The sequence below is a fragment of the Leptodactylus fuscus genome, chromosome 1 (genome assembly GCF_031893055.1).
Source record: "Leptodactylus fuscus isolate aLepFus1 chromosome 1, aLepFus1.hap2, whole genome shotgun sequence".
NCBI classification, from domain to species: Eukaryota; Metazoa; Chordata; class Amphibia; order Anura; family Leptodactylidae; genus Leptodactylus; species Leptodactylus fuscus.
In genome coordinates, this window is record NC_134265.1 from 68,847,906 (window position 1) to 68,864,315 (window position 16,410).

Genomic DNA, 16,410 nt, shown 5'->3' on the forward strand with positions numbered 1-16,410 from the left:
ATACTTTACAAAGTTACTGTTACATATATACTGTATTCATTTTACTTATTGCCATTTGTATTAATGGAAGAAACCCCACAAGGGTCATGATAAAGAAAATAATCATCATAGCCTTTCCTAAAAATCAATTGCTAATATATTGGAATCCGGAGGTATACTGTATATGCATACTGCTAATTCCTTTATTGCTGACATTTTCACATATGGCGTAGTCGTGTTCCTTACAAGAATGTTCACCTATGTTCTAACTACTTTGAACTAAGGATGGAAAAACTCTCAAGATTTGTTTTGTCCTTTGTTCAAACAAAGTTATCCCCCAGTTTGTTTCAGTCCAAACTTGATCATCTAGAACTGGAAATGAAATTATTATCAATTTTGGGCCTCCATATGGCATCCAGTGATCTTTCTCTGCCTCCTTGGTGGGGTCATGCCGCTCAGAGTGCCTATGTCACTGCTGTAGCCCATTCAAAAATCATTGGTGACCCAGGGCCCAAACGTCACAGGAGAGCAGCGGACGCCATGAGGAGGCAGAGACACAGCGCCAATGTTGATTATAAGAGAGCATTTTTTGGACATTTACCAGATTTTTCTGCCCTATCAAAGATCTTTGTAGTTACCTCTCTTTGTTTTAGTTTACTCTTAAAATAATCTCTACCTGTATTTTCTTCTTGCTGTAACTTTACTTCTAAATAAACTTTTATCTGCTTTTTTCCACCTGAGAGATGGTTTATCTCTCGATTTTCTATAAAAGTTGTTGTAACAGTTTACAAGTTCAAGATTTTTAACATTTACTAAAACCTGAAAAATAAAGAGATGCTGTGAGGTGAAAGTAATGAAATAACAAAAACTCAGTTCCCTTGATCCTTTGTTTTGATGCAGGTCTAAAAACCTTGAAAATTTAAAAATTTGAGAAACATTATATACTAGTGCCATGGTATCTGTGCTGGATAAACTAAGAGGTGAGTAATGAGTGTTCTTTACTCCTTTAAAGAGGACATTTCACCAGCTCCACCAACTCCAATGATTTACATCCTTCAATAAGTACTATTCCATTGATTCTGGCTCAGATAGCATTTATTTCAGTAGCCTCCACCCAGAGCCGCACCTCCCATGAGGCGACCTGAAGCGACCACTGCTCCAGCGGCCTCCCCTCACACTCAGGCAGAGAGCAGGTCCTCTCCCTGCCTGCTCTCTGCCTGCTAACGCCACTCCACCACGCCCCCCTTCGCTCCGCCTGGGGCAGCGAAAAAGGCAGGTTCACCCCTGCCTCCACCATTACTGAGCTATAATGGTTACGTTCAGAACCCAATATTAATACTAATTAGGATCTCTACTATTAGGCGGGCTGTGCTAGTCTTCCTTCTCAAAGTTAGGATAACCCACCAAGCCTAAATAGCATATTGGGTTCAGAAACTGATATTAATGATTGCTTGGGAATAGTGTGCTGGAAGAAATGTAGCATCTCCTGAAGGATGCACAGACTAGGAATTGGTAGAGATGGTGAAAGGCCAACTTTAAGGTCTGTGTTCACCTTTGCAATAATTTGCTTCATTGTAAAGTAAAAAAAATTAGGCAACTTTGCATGCGGTTGTCCAGGCTTTTGTTTTTAAGTGACTGACAGATGGGCCCAACATTAGATATACCGGGCCACTTTCAACATGGCTTGGATGCAGATCGCTCCAGTTCTTGTGTAGTAGATGGGTACTGGTACTGCAGCTCAGTCAATGGGAGCTGAATTACAGAATTGGTTTCTGATCACTATACAGCAGATGAAGCCAACTACTTTCGTCACCATGCTGTGCCCTATGTTGGACTCCCTCACCGATCAGATTTAGGCCAAAAATTGACCTAAATCCTAGATAACCTCTTGAAGGCCGCCATGCTTCTGTGGTGCTCTTACATATATCAGTCCTTGAGATCTCAGTCATGGTACATCACAGTGCAATGTCATGTATCCTATGCAGAGATCAGGTAATTAAATATATAATTGTTTCTGGTTGGGGGTCAATAAAAATTTCAGCAACACTCACATATCTCAAGAATGAACATAATTTTGAGATTACAGCTCCATGTGGACTCCTATGTGTCTCCATGGTAAAAGACTTCTACAAACCTCGGGTAGTCAGATCCTACAGTAATCTCTCTTTCAATGTTTGCTCATTTTTGCTGGCTTTCGTTCATTAGGTTAGCGGGAAGTAAGGGACAGATGGAAGTGATACGAGTCCCTGACAGATATTTATAATGCTATTTAGGCAATGAATGTGAATCCGACGTGGCAATAGTTGAGTTTTGTATAATGGTTGAGATAACTTTCAGATTTTCCTTTTAAAGTTAGATAATGTATCCTAATTAGAGAATGGAGCATATGTTTGTCACCAAATGCAGTGATATATTGCTCAGTTCTGGCACATGGATGTGTCAATTACAGACTTTAAACACCAGATAATGAATCAACCATATGTTTTACATGTTCCTGTGCCTAAAAATCCTTAGTACGGTGGCATAATATTTATATACTATCGTTACAAAATATTTTTACATTTTCTGAAAGTTATGTATTTTTATGCTGGAGGAATGACAGTGACATTTTCAGCATACTGTAAGTCTAAGAGCATTTGGAAAAACTTAAAAACTATATGACATTAAGTTTATATACAGAATTAGACACACTTTATAAAAATGTATACTTATATTTATACTTATATTTATACTTATATTTATACTCATATTTTTACTTTATAAAAATGAAGTTGCTCTTAAATGGGTTGTCCCATTACAACCCCCTATGATAGGGACAACTGTCCCCCTGCATCCCTTGCTCCATTCACTTTAAGGGTATGTTCACACAGTGGAATTCCTCTTCATTTTCCACCACCGGCGTTTTCACCAGAGTCTAGCCGCGACGCATTCCATCGCAGCGTCCTGCTCTTGACTAGGCATGGGTGAATGGGTCTAATAAGGAGGCAGAGCTGGTTTTAGACAAAATGGGGCCCTGGGCAAAATTAAAAGTGGGGCTCCACTTGTACATACAACATAGTCACATTCTGTTAATTCAATGTGCCGCAGTGACTATCACTGGTACTTACAGGGATGTTCTTAATGTCTTTTAAGTGGTTGTTTGTAAGTTTGTAAGTTTGTTTTATTTATTTATTTTTTTGCCTAGGCAAACTAGTAGCTTCTCTGCCGGGGTCCTTGTGCTGTATAGCGATACGACCTGCCTCCTGGTTGCTCCTCACCCCTCTCATTGGTGGGCAGAGCGCAGCCACAGAAGGGAGGAGGGGGAGTGTCCTGAGAGCGCTGAGTGGAGCGTTCTCGTTTAAGACCTGCAGCTCCTGCACTGACTGCTGTGTATTAGCCGTTGCTGCAGCTACACATCCTTCCGACATATACTTTCCCTATATTAATAGAGAAAGTATTCCACTGACGGGGCCCTTGCAAATTCTGGGGCTCTGGGCAATTTTGCCCCCCCTTTCTTAACACTGGCCCTGGCTGCAATCTCTGCCTGTCATTGAAAACGATGGGAGGCTTATTCCAGGAGGAATCTTCTCCACATTCAGGGGTGAAATCCGCAACCAAATCTGTGCCAAATTCCTCTGTGTGAACACACCCTTAAGATGCTGCTGGAGATTGCAATCCAGGCACCCCCATAGCAGTATAGGGACTGCCGGTCACGTACATGCACTGGTGCTTTATACACAGGGAGGATGCAGGGGGACTCAGTGGTCTCAGACCCCAGCGATGAGACACTGATCTCTTATTCTGTGGGTAAGGTATAACTGTCTATAAAGGGACAATAACTTTAAATGTTATTTCAAACAGCTCCTTCAACATGACCAGAAGTTAAAAAGGGGATGCCTCACAAATAAAATCTATCCATAGCACTGTACAAAGAATTTCATATCTGGAGGTTCTAGGTATGTAATGTTTTGGTCTGCGTGGAAAGTGAGTCGGATGGAGAATATGGAAGGAATATAAAATGATAGTTACAATATATGTGTCTTCTCTGAGATTTAACTATTCCTATTCTATTCCTTCTATGTTATAGAGCTTCTTCTGGTTTGCTAGTCACCCAGTTCCAAGGTTGTTCTATAAAGCAGAAGACTTTACAGTCATAAGAGCAATTTAAAAGGAAATGCCCTTTACTCTGTAGCTTCTGAAAATCCAGAGTGGAAGAAGAGCTTCCACAATCGTAGTTCAAGAGACTTCTGTATTGTAATACAGTCATAATTTAGTCAGCTTTAAATCCACAGGTCCCTTTTCAAGTATTGAAACCTGTGAGTTTGACACATTTCTAACTCCATATCATCATTTCTCACAAAGGAACCACTTGAACTGCAGATCCCGGGATTAGGACTTGTGTATCTGTTATTTAACAATTTGCTGTGTGGTATTTGGCGGCACTTCGGAGACAATCTATGAACATTGTTACATATGATTACTCAGTTCTTTTCAGATTATAGTAAACAATATAAAAACGAATGTTGTATAAAATTATGTGCTAGGACTCTCAGTATGTTATCCTACTTGCAGCCTTCATACTTTTCAGTGCAGCACTGCTCACGACCTGCGTTTTAAGGTTACTATGGTTTGGTTGGGTCTGCAGCTATTCAGAGCTCTGAGACGATGAGGCTACCAGAGTGCTGCCTCATTCTCCAATCCTAAATTATGGCAGGGTATTTAAGCATTGCTTGATGTTACTCAGGTGCCTATACCGTAGTTAAGTTTCTGTTCTCAGAAGTTAGGTAGGGTTCACACTACCTGTTGAAGGTGTTCGTTTAGAAAAAAAAAAAATCTATCAGTTACTGTCCATTATACTGTATGTCCGTTGCCCATAGACCTCAATGTTAAAAAAACAAAACAAAACCCAGACACTTTCTGTTTGTTTTTTTTTCAAATGGACAGAAAAGTCCTACATGTATTAATCGTGTTAATCGAAGTTACAATCTATCTATGTGCCAAATTACATTCAAACCTGCTCAGCGGTTTCTGCATGATTGAGGAACAAACATCCAAACATACAAACTTTCACATGTATAATATTATTAGGATTGCTTGTCAAAACTATAAAAACTCTAGCAATTGTCAACTATGGCATTACAGGGGGTACTATCTGCAGTAGAAAATATAATACCTGGTACCCACTGACTAGAGTGAGGTTGAGGTGAGTAGAGTTTCGCTGTTACCAAGCAGAGGAAACTTAGCTTATTTTAACTTGTTATTCTGTTGTATTGTTTCTTTTCAATTCTCTTCTTATTTATCCCAGTCCCAGGTGAGAGAGTTTCTTAAGAGACTTCTCTGACACGAGGGTTTAACTGACCACTACACACAATAAGAAGCCTTATTTTTGCCAGGTAACACCTGAAAAATCAAATCCATCTTCGTCTGCAAAGTTAGAACAGAGTAACTAAAAACTCCTTTCCACTGTATTTTCATACAGTAATTATGGAAAGAATTATTACTTAGAATTCAGGTTCATGAAATGTTAAGCACAACATGAACAGAATAGGAAAATTGCCCAAATACTGAAAATTTTATGCAAAGAGAGTTAAAGGATAATGATGTAGAGATGGCAGCATAGCTTTCCTGCAGTACTTTCTGAGCATTCCCTCTCAGCCAGCCAGTTGCTTATCAAAAGAGATAGAAAACCAGGAATGCAATGAGTTCTGTGACCTGTCTTTTCACAGTTAGCACATGACTAGTGACAGCGGGGATGTAGGCTCTCTGAATCAATTCGTACTCGGTCCACAAAGGTTAAGCATGTGTACTGTACCATCACAGCTTGTTGCTAGTGTACAAAAGCTCTGCTCTACCATTTAGTGCAAGCTCAGGTCAAGAAGTCCGTTCAGATAAGACCTTTCCAAAATAGTCTAAAGTATGGAATAACTTCCATGTCAGTGCATTACCAGTCACTAGAGTTAAGTACAGTCTGCACAACTTGCTACACAGCAATACATTGTCTTAGTGCAAATTTCCAGCAATGAATCCTTAATAAAAAAAAAAAAGAGGGTAATAATATGTGATATTCATTTCTTTCCAGTCTGCTCTCAGTTCACTCAAAAATCTGCACTTTTGGTGGTTTTCTCTCTATACACACCTCAATGTATTTCTCCATTCTGGATGCTATTAAAATGGTTTATTGATTTTTATTCCACATTGAAGTTAATTTCATACCACAGTTATGAGGAGGTTAGGATTTCTATCTCCGTGGCAAACATTTGTTTGGTGCTCATCTCCCACAATATTATACATAGAAATCCCTGTAGTAAAAGCGCTTTATGTCACCACGGCATGATTATATATGTTTATCAGTGTGTACCCTCCTTCTTGGATTTGTTCATCTCTCTGCATCTATAACCTCATTCAGCAGTGATGCCCTCACCACGTTTGTACATGCGACTGCTTCCTCCAATAAAAGGTTTCATTGTAACAGTCTTTATTAATGTGAATATAATGATCATTTTATTAGTATACACATTCTAGCCCTGCCAAAATCAAATCTGGATACAAAAAGAGATATATGGAATTTACCAGAGGAAACAGTGTGGAAATAGCGTAATGGGAGAGACTTAAGATGGCAGTAGGTCGTCCGATTTGGTGCCAAATTCTCTTGCAGGTTCTAGGGTGGAACAATGATGAAGGAGTCACTTGGTGTGGTAGATGTTTTCTGGCTGCTGGTGGGTTTGTTTGCCCCTGATGTAACAGCACAGATAACCAAATCTTCAAGTTGCAAGTAACATGGAGAAACAGTTTCATAGTAGGGCACTATCTAGTCACAGGACACATGTCATGTATAAGAAGAATCTCTGCTCTTCACTCCATCCTCTAGTCCTCTTTCCCGTTTAAGTTGGCAAATATCTCCAAGTTCCCTTTCTTTTGTTTCAACTTTTTGGGAATACTCCTTTTTGCCAAGAACACGGAAACAGTGGTAATCTTCTGTACTGCAGCAAGAGCACTGTATTGGTAACCTGAGCACAAGCAAGACATCATCAGGGATATCATCATGAACAGGTAACTGGGGGCACTGCAGTGCATTTGTCAGCATTGTGGCGTATTCTCTCCAGGTAGGTGGCCATGGTGTAGTCCCTTTGTAGGGATTGGTACACGGTATCAGTGCGGCCTCCATCACACTCACCACACTGTACCAGGCTGTCCCTCTCTCACCACAGGACCTCCATTACATGTGTCCTCTCAGCTCCACCATAGACAGACCCTCAGTCCCCAGGAACAGTCTGTATTATATAGTAGTATTTATGAGATATCAACTATGTCTGCAGTGTGAGGTAAATACATGAGAGGACTCTGTGACTGTATATAACCTGAGGTAATACTGCAGTATATATCATATATCAGCCATGCCTGCTTTGTGTGGTAAATACATGAGGGGACTCAGCCATGTCTGCAGTGTCTATGGCAAATACAGGAGAGGACTCTGTAGCTGTATATATCCTGAGGTAATATTGTAGTATATATATATATATATATATATCAGCAGTGTGTAGTAAATACATAGAGGACTCTGTAGCTGTATATATCCTGAGGTAATATTGCAGTATATATATATATATATATATATATATATATATATATATCAGCAGTGTGTAGTAAATACATGAGAGGACTCTGTGGCTGTATATATCCTGAGGTAATATTGCAGTATATATATATCAGCAGTGTGTAGTAAATACATGAGAGGACTCTGTGGCTGTATATATCCTGAGGTAATATTGCAGTATATATATATATATCAGCAGTGTGTAGTAAATACATGAGAGGACTCTGTGGCTGTATATAACCTGAGGTAATATTGCAGTATATATATATATATATATATATATATATATATATATATATATATATATATATATTAGTATATATATAGTATATATATATATATAATAATATATATATATAATAATATATATATATATATATATATATATATATATATATCAGCAGTGTGTAGTAAATACATGAGAGGACTCTGTAGCTGTATATATCCTGAGGTAATATTGCAGTATATCCTACTAATAGGATGTTTGTTCCTCAATCACACTAAAACGGCTGGATGGATTTCCCTAAAATTTTCCAGAAACATAGTTATTCTGTCAGGATACGGAGTCGTCGTGGTCTCCTTGCTGCGCGGTGTCTCCCTGGGAGACGTGTTAGGAGTTCTATTTGGTGTGCTTAGGTCATTAAGGGTTAATCTTTTCCTTGCCTTCAGTCTCCATGTCATTAGCCATCAGGTGTGTTTTTCTGCTGCTATTTAATCCCCACCCAGGCATGGATCCTTGCCAGCCATTCACTTTGTGTTTCCTGGTCCCCCTGCTCAGTGTGATTCCCTGTCTGTTTGTATTCCATATGTTTCTTGGTTTTTAGACCCAGCTTGTATTTTTGACTATCCCTTGTCTTTTGATTTGGTACCTTTTATTATATCTCCTGGCTTGACCTCTTGCTCGTCTGACCTCGCCTTCTCTTCTGTGTCTTGCTGGGACTTGTGGTCCTCCTTGGTTCCATGCTGTTTAGTCTTTTGTTTTGCATTGCATTTACACTGTGCTTTCTGTTTAGGTGTGACCCCGTGACTCCAGTCCCTAGGACTTTCAGGGCCTCCTCTCCCCTTATCCTAGCCGCCGGGATAGAAGGTTAGGAGCCGTGGTAGGCGCACTTCAATTAGGAAGTGCATTGGTCTGCCTCATCTCAGATATTACAGCATAGTTATAGCTGCAGGGCCTGCGACCCCTTTTGTCATTAGTTGCACAGTGTTGCTTTCCCAGCTGTGTCACTTTGCACTGCCTGACCCTGACTCCAATCCTTACATATTCCTTGCGATTGAAACCTAGGCTACTTTTCGTGCCGCTAAACAACATGGCTCCTTAGCAGGACAGTCCCAAAAGTAGGACTCCTAGCCCCACACACACACTTCCTTGCATTTCCGGCCCCAAAATACCTCCACACTCCATATTGTTGCCTCTACGGTAGCCCTAACCCTACTCCTTCACATTTACATCTATTTCCACACCTTTCACACTCACATAACCCCAAAAACAAAGGTCCCGCTCTGCCATCTTCTCTCATCAGCCGCGTGCCACCGCCATCTTCTCTTATCAGCCGCGCGCCACTGCTTGGCCACTCACACCAACTGCACTTCACTGATTCACTGATGACGCCACACGCACAGTTCCCGCGCAGAGCCCTGGCCCGCACAGCACACATCAGACCGCAGAGTGCACACACAGTCTGGCCCGCACCGCCACTCAGCCCCGACCAGGCAACTTTCCTTCACTGTCTGCACACTCACCGGTAAGTTCGCAGCACACACATAAGCTGCCCTGCTCTTCCTCCTCTGTCCTTCACCACAGTCGCCTGGCCATCCAGCACATCACATCACCTCCGGCCTACAACACCACTTCCCCCCCTCAAAAATAAAAAAAAACACCTCACAAGCTCTTCCACAGTGCCCCACGGCGTACGGGACGACCATCTCAACCATCACGGCCCACCGCCACATCCCCCGCCACGCTCCACCTCACGGCGGCCACTTTCCTGCATTCCTAACCTGTGGTGATCATAGCAACCGGGTCTCCGCCACACGCGGAGCCCCGCTGCTCATGGCCGCCATTAACCCACCCACCCTTTCATTCGCAGGCCGGCTCCTGCCTGCCGACCTGTTTCGCTTCCAGCCACCAGCATATTCCCGCCTCCGAGCACACTCATTCACATCTTACCATCGCGGCTGCCCTAACACCAGCTGTGATAGTAAGACACATACAATCTCCTTTGCTTGCCGGGTATACCTCATGACTGCAATCAAAATGTACTTTGATTGCAGGCATGCACACTTAACACCCCCCCCCATACCTTCAATAGTAACATGCCTGCAATCAAAATGCTGTTTGACTGCAGGCGTGAACAGTTAACCCCCCCCTCACCCACCCCCCTCCCGGACCCCCCTTCCCCCATACCTTCTACGTTGCAGACCGGCTCCTGTCTGCGAACTCACAGGAGCCGACCTGTTCCGCACCCAGCCGGGAGCCTACTGAAGACTCCCGCAGTGCTAACACACTCTATATCCCATACACGGCAATACACTTGGATTGCCGTCTTTGGGACTTGCAATCACATGATTGCAGGTTCAAACCCAAACAGTACAGTAAAACTAAAAGTCACACAAAACACTTCCTATAAATAAAATAAGCCACTACAATACATACACAAGTAAGTTCAAACCCCAAAAGTGCACTAAAACAAAAAGTCACACAAAACACTTCCTGTAAATAAAATACGCCACTACACCACATACACAAGTAAAAAACACTCTCACGGTGAGTTCACAAGTAGTCTACGCGCCACGCGTGTCCGCTGCATTTTTTTAACGGTGCGCGTATACGCCGTCTACGCGGCGTTAAAGCTGCGCATATGCGCACCGTAAAAAAGCGTGGCGTACACGTGCCGTAAGCGCGCCTAATTGCGTGGCGCGTTTACTCCGTGTGAACTCACCCTCATACATCACGGTATAATGCTTCCAGTTACATATCCACTTCAAAGAATCAACTGAAAAAGCACGGCTACGCCTTTCCACCACATGTCCCTTCCTCATGACATCGCCAATGGACATGTTCCCGAAAACTGTCTGTCTCCACCCAATTCTCCAAACACCGCAGACGAAGTCGCGGGTAAAAGCTAGTGTAATATATAGCATTGGGGAACTTATATGTATATGCTTATATATTTCATTGTGCTCATTAACCAAAATTGAGATCAGATAAATGTGGACACATATGTAGGTTCAAAGTTTTTCGTTTCATGATTTTCAAAAAATAGATTTCCACAACCCTATATTGACTAACGTATTGGGAAACCTACACATTACACTTACATGGGTGATGGGTGAAATGGCCTAGCTTACAGTATTCATTCAAATGTGTTCCATATGGATGATGCCAAGGCTTTGTGCACGCCAGTCAATCTCATCCAGTCATACCTTTATGAATCTTTATTTGTGCACTGGGGCACAACTGTGTTGGCGTCTCCATATGGAGATTCTGTTGCAGTGTGTGCTGAAAATCACTAGATGGAAAAAATGCACTTTTTTGTCCATTTTAGTTGAATAGAATGGGTCTGTTCGGTTGGTATTTGCTATTTTAGTGATCCATGTGTCCTTTTTTTTTTTTTTAATGGTCCTCCAATGGACCAGAACAACAGACATAGTGATGGAGATGTGAACATTGCATCATGCTAGAAAGAACTGGACCTTCCCCAAACTGTTCCCACAAATTTAGAAGCATAGAATTGAACATAATGTCTTGATATGGTGAAGTATTGAGATTACCCTTTACTGGATCTAAGAGGCCTAGGCCAGCCCTTGAAAAACAACCTGGAAACCTAATCCATCCTCCACCAAACTTTGCAGTTGACACAATATAAAGTTTCAACAGCAATAAAAATCCCAAGCTCGTGTAAAAAAAAATATTTTATTGTTTACTGCATATAAAATACATAAATACAAAACAAAGTGTGCTTAAATGAAATAGATGCGTGCATAAAAACAATAAATTATGCCGTAAAACACAAAGGGATAAATTGTATTAAATACATAAATAGCTAACAGGGCTGTAAGCAGTAAATATAGCAGTCATGCAGCACCTAAAAAGGCATAAATGCAATGAATTAATCACACAGGCAGACAATGCAGCATAAGAAATATGGCAGCCTAAGAAATAGTCAGCATAAAAAAAATGCAACACACCTGACCAGTGAACCAAACCTGCGCCAAGCACTCGTTTCAGCCACATAGTGTCTTTGTCAGGGCACCAGACTGCTGTTCCATCCATAGGATATGTTTCCATTTCTCCAGAATCCAGGGGTGGCATGCTTTACACCCCTCCGTATGATACCTTGCATTGTGGCTTGAATGCAGCTGCTCATTCATTGAAACTCACGTCATGAAAGGACACATTTTTTATGCTGATAGTAATACAAGATAAAGTCTGGAACTCCCGTTATTATTATTAAGCGAGCAGATTGTTGTTGACTTTTATGTGCTATCAACCACTCTCTGCCACTTTGTAGATGAGTTACTACCGATCCTAAATGCTTCCACTCTTCAATAATGCCATTCATAACTGGCGTGTTCCAAAAGTGGTATTATATTACAGTATCTAGCTGAGATTCTGTGCCTTTACAAAAATGTGGTTGCACCTAGTCTCATTGTCATACATACTGTATGCTAAAATATCAACAAAATTAGCATGTAGGCAGTAAATACAATGGTAGCAGCAGTAGTGGCTGCCACAGGGCCCAAGACCTTAGGGGGCCCGGCGGATCCCTGATACGCTTTGTATTTTTTTTATAGGCCATTACCAGGTAGCAGGTCCTACTTACTTATCGATCCCTGCTACTACTCACCGCTGCCTCCGTTTCCTCTTCTATGTCCTACAATATATATCTCCAAGCAGTCTTCAGGTCTCTTTGGTTGCATCCCAGACATTGTGTGGCACCTCCCCTGGGCCTCTGATCATTATATAGTATAATATTAATTTGTGGGTGCAAAATACTTTGTGCAGGGGCCACTTTGAGACATAATACTGTGTGCAGGTACAGCTAAGGGACACTATACTGAGTTGTTGCTATTATACCATGTGGAGAGGCCGCTATGAAAACTTATACTGTGTGGGGAGGCCACTATGGGACATTATAACCTGTGGAGAGTCCACTATGAAATATTATGTTATGGGACATTATACCATTTGGAGGGGTCGCTATGGGGCATTAGACTATGTGGAGGCCACCTTGGGCCATTATAATATGTGTAAATGGGGCGTTATACTGTGGGGAAGCCAGCACCCAAGTCAAAAATGTGCTGGGGGGCACAGTCTTTGCTAGTTACACCCCTGCATGTAGGGGAATAAATAAAGGTGGTGATAAAGTCACAGTAACATCTGGGCCAAGGTGACTAAGGAGGCCCAAAGGCTTCTCCCTCATGTAAGAAAATAGAAGAATCATAAATGAAAAATTCATACTTCTGATAATGTAACAGCTTGTACACTTAAGCTATTTCTATACAAAAGTATACTTAACTTTTGGAGAAGAATCTAAATCTTACATAGTCTAAAGTTGCACATGCAGAAGTATGTCTTGGCTTGAAGGTTGACCATACAAGATCTTTCACCCTGTCCTAGGAGATTCAAATTGTAACTCTATGGTCAATAGTAAGGCAATTAAAGAAACAGAGACCAAATAGATATTTGGCAAGCATTACAGACCAACCGATTAAACACCAACTAAAAGAAGACATAAGCTTGACAGTTCTAGACAGACATAGAGGAACAATTATAGAGGCACAATCCAATTAACCTGTCTGATTGATGAATGTTAGCAATATTCTTCTAAATAGCTCAAAGCATGTGTTTACTCTGACATAGTCTAACATTTGAACTTCTTTGTGACTCCAAGTTCAACCAATATTTACTATATGGACATCTTTACCAACCTATTCATGTTAAATAAGACACATAATTGCTTATTTATAATACATGAAATATGACAAAATACACCAATTTTACATGAGAAATGTACATGCAATGATTTTTGTTTTATAGCAAATTATGGTTGTAATGGTAAATTAGAATGAATTAGTTCATTTTACAGTAGCTGAAGGTATTTGCTAAATTCCATTCATGAAAAGGTTAATTATATCTGACAGCCAACAACAAATCTTTTCTGTAAGTGCTGGAAAATGAGTCTTGTTTTTAAAGTAAAAATGTAGTTTCCTGGAAAGTATACTAAAGAATAACTATGAAAATGTCACTAATTTATTTTAGAAGGTCAAACACATCTGTCATGAATAAAGTATTGCGAGAAAAGAATATTGAATTATCACAGGAACTTGAAAATCAGCATGAGAAAGAACTCTTAATATTATATTAAGATCTAAAATTAGACCAAAAAGTCAAATATAATGACAACTAATATATTCAAACATATATTTAAAAATATAATAAAACTACAGACTACCTGTGAAGGTTTTAATTCCTCCAGGTCGTGGTGCATTTCTTGATGAATTATGGGGAAAGGAATCAGGTTAATGAATTACCCTTAAGGGTATAAGTGAAAGTTTGCTACTTTTTAGGTGGACTGAAAGGCAATGAGCTAAGAATACAGTAGAAGAATCTACAAGATTTGTTCAACTTAAAGTACCACTGTAAAATGTGAACTGTAAAGATATTAAAACTAAATGGTCACTTTATTAGAGACACCTGCAATTGCATGACTGGGGTTTCCCTGTATGGAAATTAGAAATGTAACCTCAAAGTGCAACATAAAACGAATTAAGAAAAAGCTGCCAACCTTGTTGGGTTTTCTTGTGTAATGTATAATAACAGTATATCGAAAATGATGTCTTCAAGGAAAAACTTCCAACAGAAGTCAAGCAAACTGTAACCACATAAAACTTGGGTGCTCAAGCTAACATGTCTGAAACACACAAATTATTGTTCCTTAGCACAGATGGGCTTAATGACAATAGGAAATAGAAAAACAAGACTCCAGTGGTCAAAAAAATTACAAAATCAGATCCTTTAGCAGTGGGAAAAATATTGTCTGATCGGATTTCTATTTCACCCTGTTGATGGGGCAAGAAAGGATGAAATCTTCCTGTGAAGTGCCAACAGTTCAGGAGGGTGGCAGTGAAGTAATAGTGTTTGGTGCAGTACTTTCTTGGCATGCCTTCAGTCATCTAATACCTGTGGATGATATCAGTTTATGCCTTGGTAGTTTGCTGCAATTCTGAAGTCTACTAGTTTATATATTGTGGGGAAGTTAGCTCAGTAGAAGCAGTGGTGCGTGCACAAACAGTCAAGACAGGAACACAAAACGTGCAGTAAAATGGTTTGTTTAGAAAAAAAACAGGAAAATAAATCAACCTTGACTTCAGGTACAAAATGAGCAAAACAAAATACAGCCTTAGCTTCAGGCAAAAAAAAAATAAAAAAAAATCCTGCTTGTCTGAGCAACTAAGTGTATGTTCTCATGGAGTTTTTTGCAGGTGGATTTTGAAGCGGAATCCACCTCATAATCTGCCTTCAAAAATGGCTGACATTGACTGCAATGGGAGCCGCTTGCTTTTTTCCTGCTAGTTAGTAGTGGAAAAAAAGAAGTGACATGACCTCTCTTGCCACAGATTTCACGGCTGAGTCAGCCGCGGTGTCCGTGGCTCAAGACATGCCATTCCGCGTGTCCGCGTGGCAAGACATGCCATTCATTCAGGCCTAATCAGGACCGGGAGGCTGCAACGGAATGCCGATGCACTGCATCGGCATCCCGTCGTGGCCGGCTGCGCCAAGAAACCACATGACGGAAAACATTTCCGCTATGTGAACGAGCCCTAGCTAAACAGAACTGATACCCTAACTATACGTGTGGCTTACTTCCAGCCATACTAACAAAACAAGCGCAATATTGTCTCACCAGACTCAGGGTACAGGACAGAACCATACACTTCCTTTCACTTCATGTAACTGGCCCAGTGATGAGCCAAGCCTACTCCAGATACATCCTGACTCCAGCACTCTGCCTGTCTCGCTATATATATATATATACAGTCCTATGAAAAAGTTTGGGCACCCCTATTAATCTTAATCATTTTTAGTTCTAAATATTTTGGTGTTTGCAGTAGCCATTTCAGTTTGATATATCTAATAACTGATGGACACAGTAATATTTCAGGATTGAAATGAGGTTTATTGTACTAACGGAAAATGTGCAATTTGCATTACACCAAAATTTGACTGGTGCAAAAGTATGGGCACCCTTATCATTTTATTGATTTGAATACTCCTAACTACTTTTTACTGACTTACTGAAGCACAAAATTGGTTTTGTAACCTCACTGAGCTTTGAATTTCATAGCCAGGTGTATCCAATCATGAGAAAAGGTATTTAAGGTGGCCAATTGCAAGTTGTTCTCCTATTTGAATCTCCTCTGAAGAGTGGCATCATGGGCTACTCAAAACAACTCTCAAATGATCTGAAAACAAAGATTGTCCAACATAGTTGTTCAGGGGAAGGATACAAAAAGTTGTCTCAGAGATTTAACTTGTCAGTTTCCACTGTGAGGAACATAGTAAGGAAATGGAAGACCACAGGGACAGTTCTTGTTAAGTCCAGAAGTGGCAGGCCAAGAAAAATATCAGAAAGGCAGAGAAGAAGAATGGTGAGAACAGTCAAGGACAATCCACAGACCACCTCCAAAGAGCTGCAGCATCATCTTGCTGCAGATGGTGTCACTGTGCATCGGTCAAAAATACAGCGCACTTTGCACAAGGAGAAGCTGTATGGGAGAGTGATGAGAAAGAAGCCGTTTCTGCAAGCACACCACAAACAGAGTCGCCTGAGGTATGCAGAAGCACATTTGGA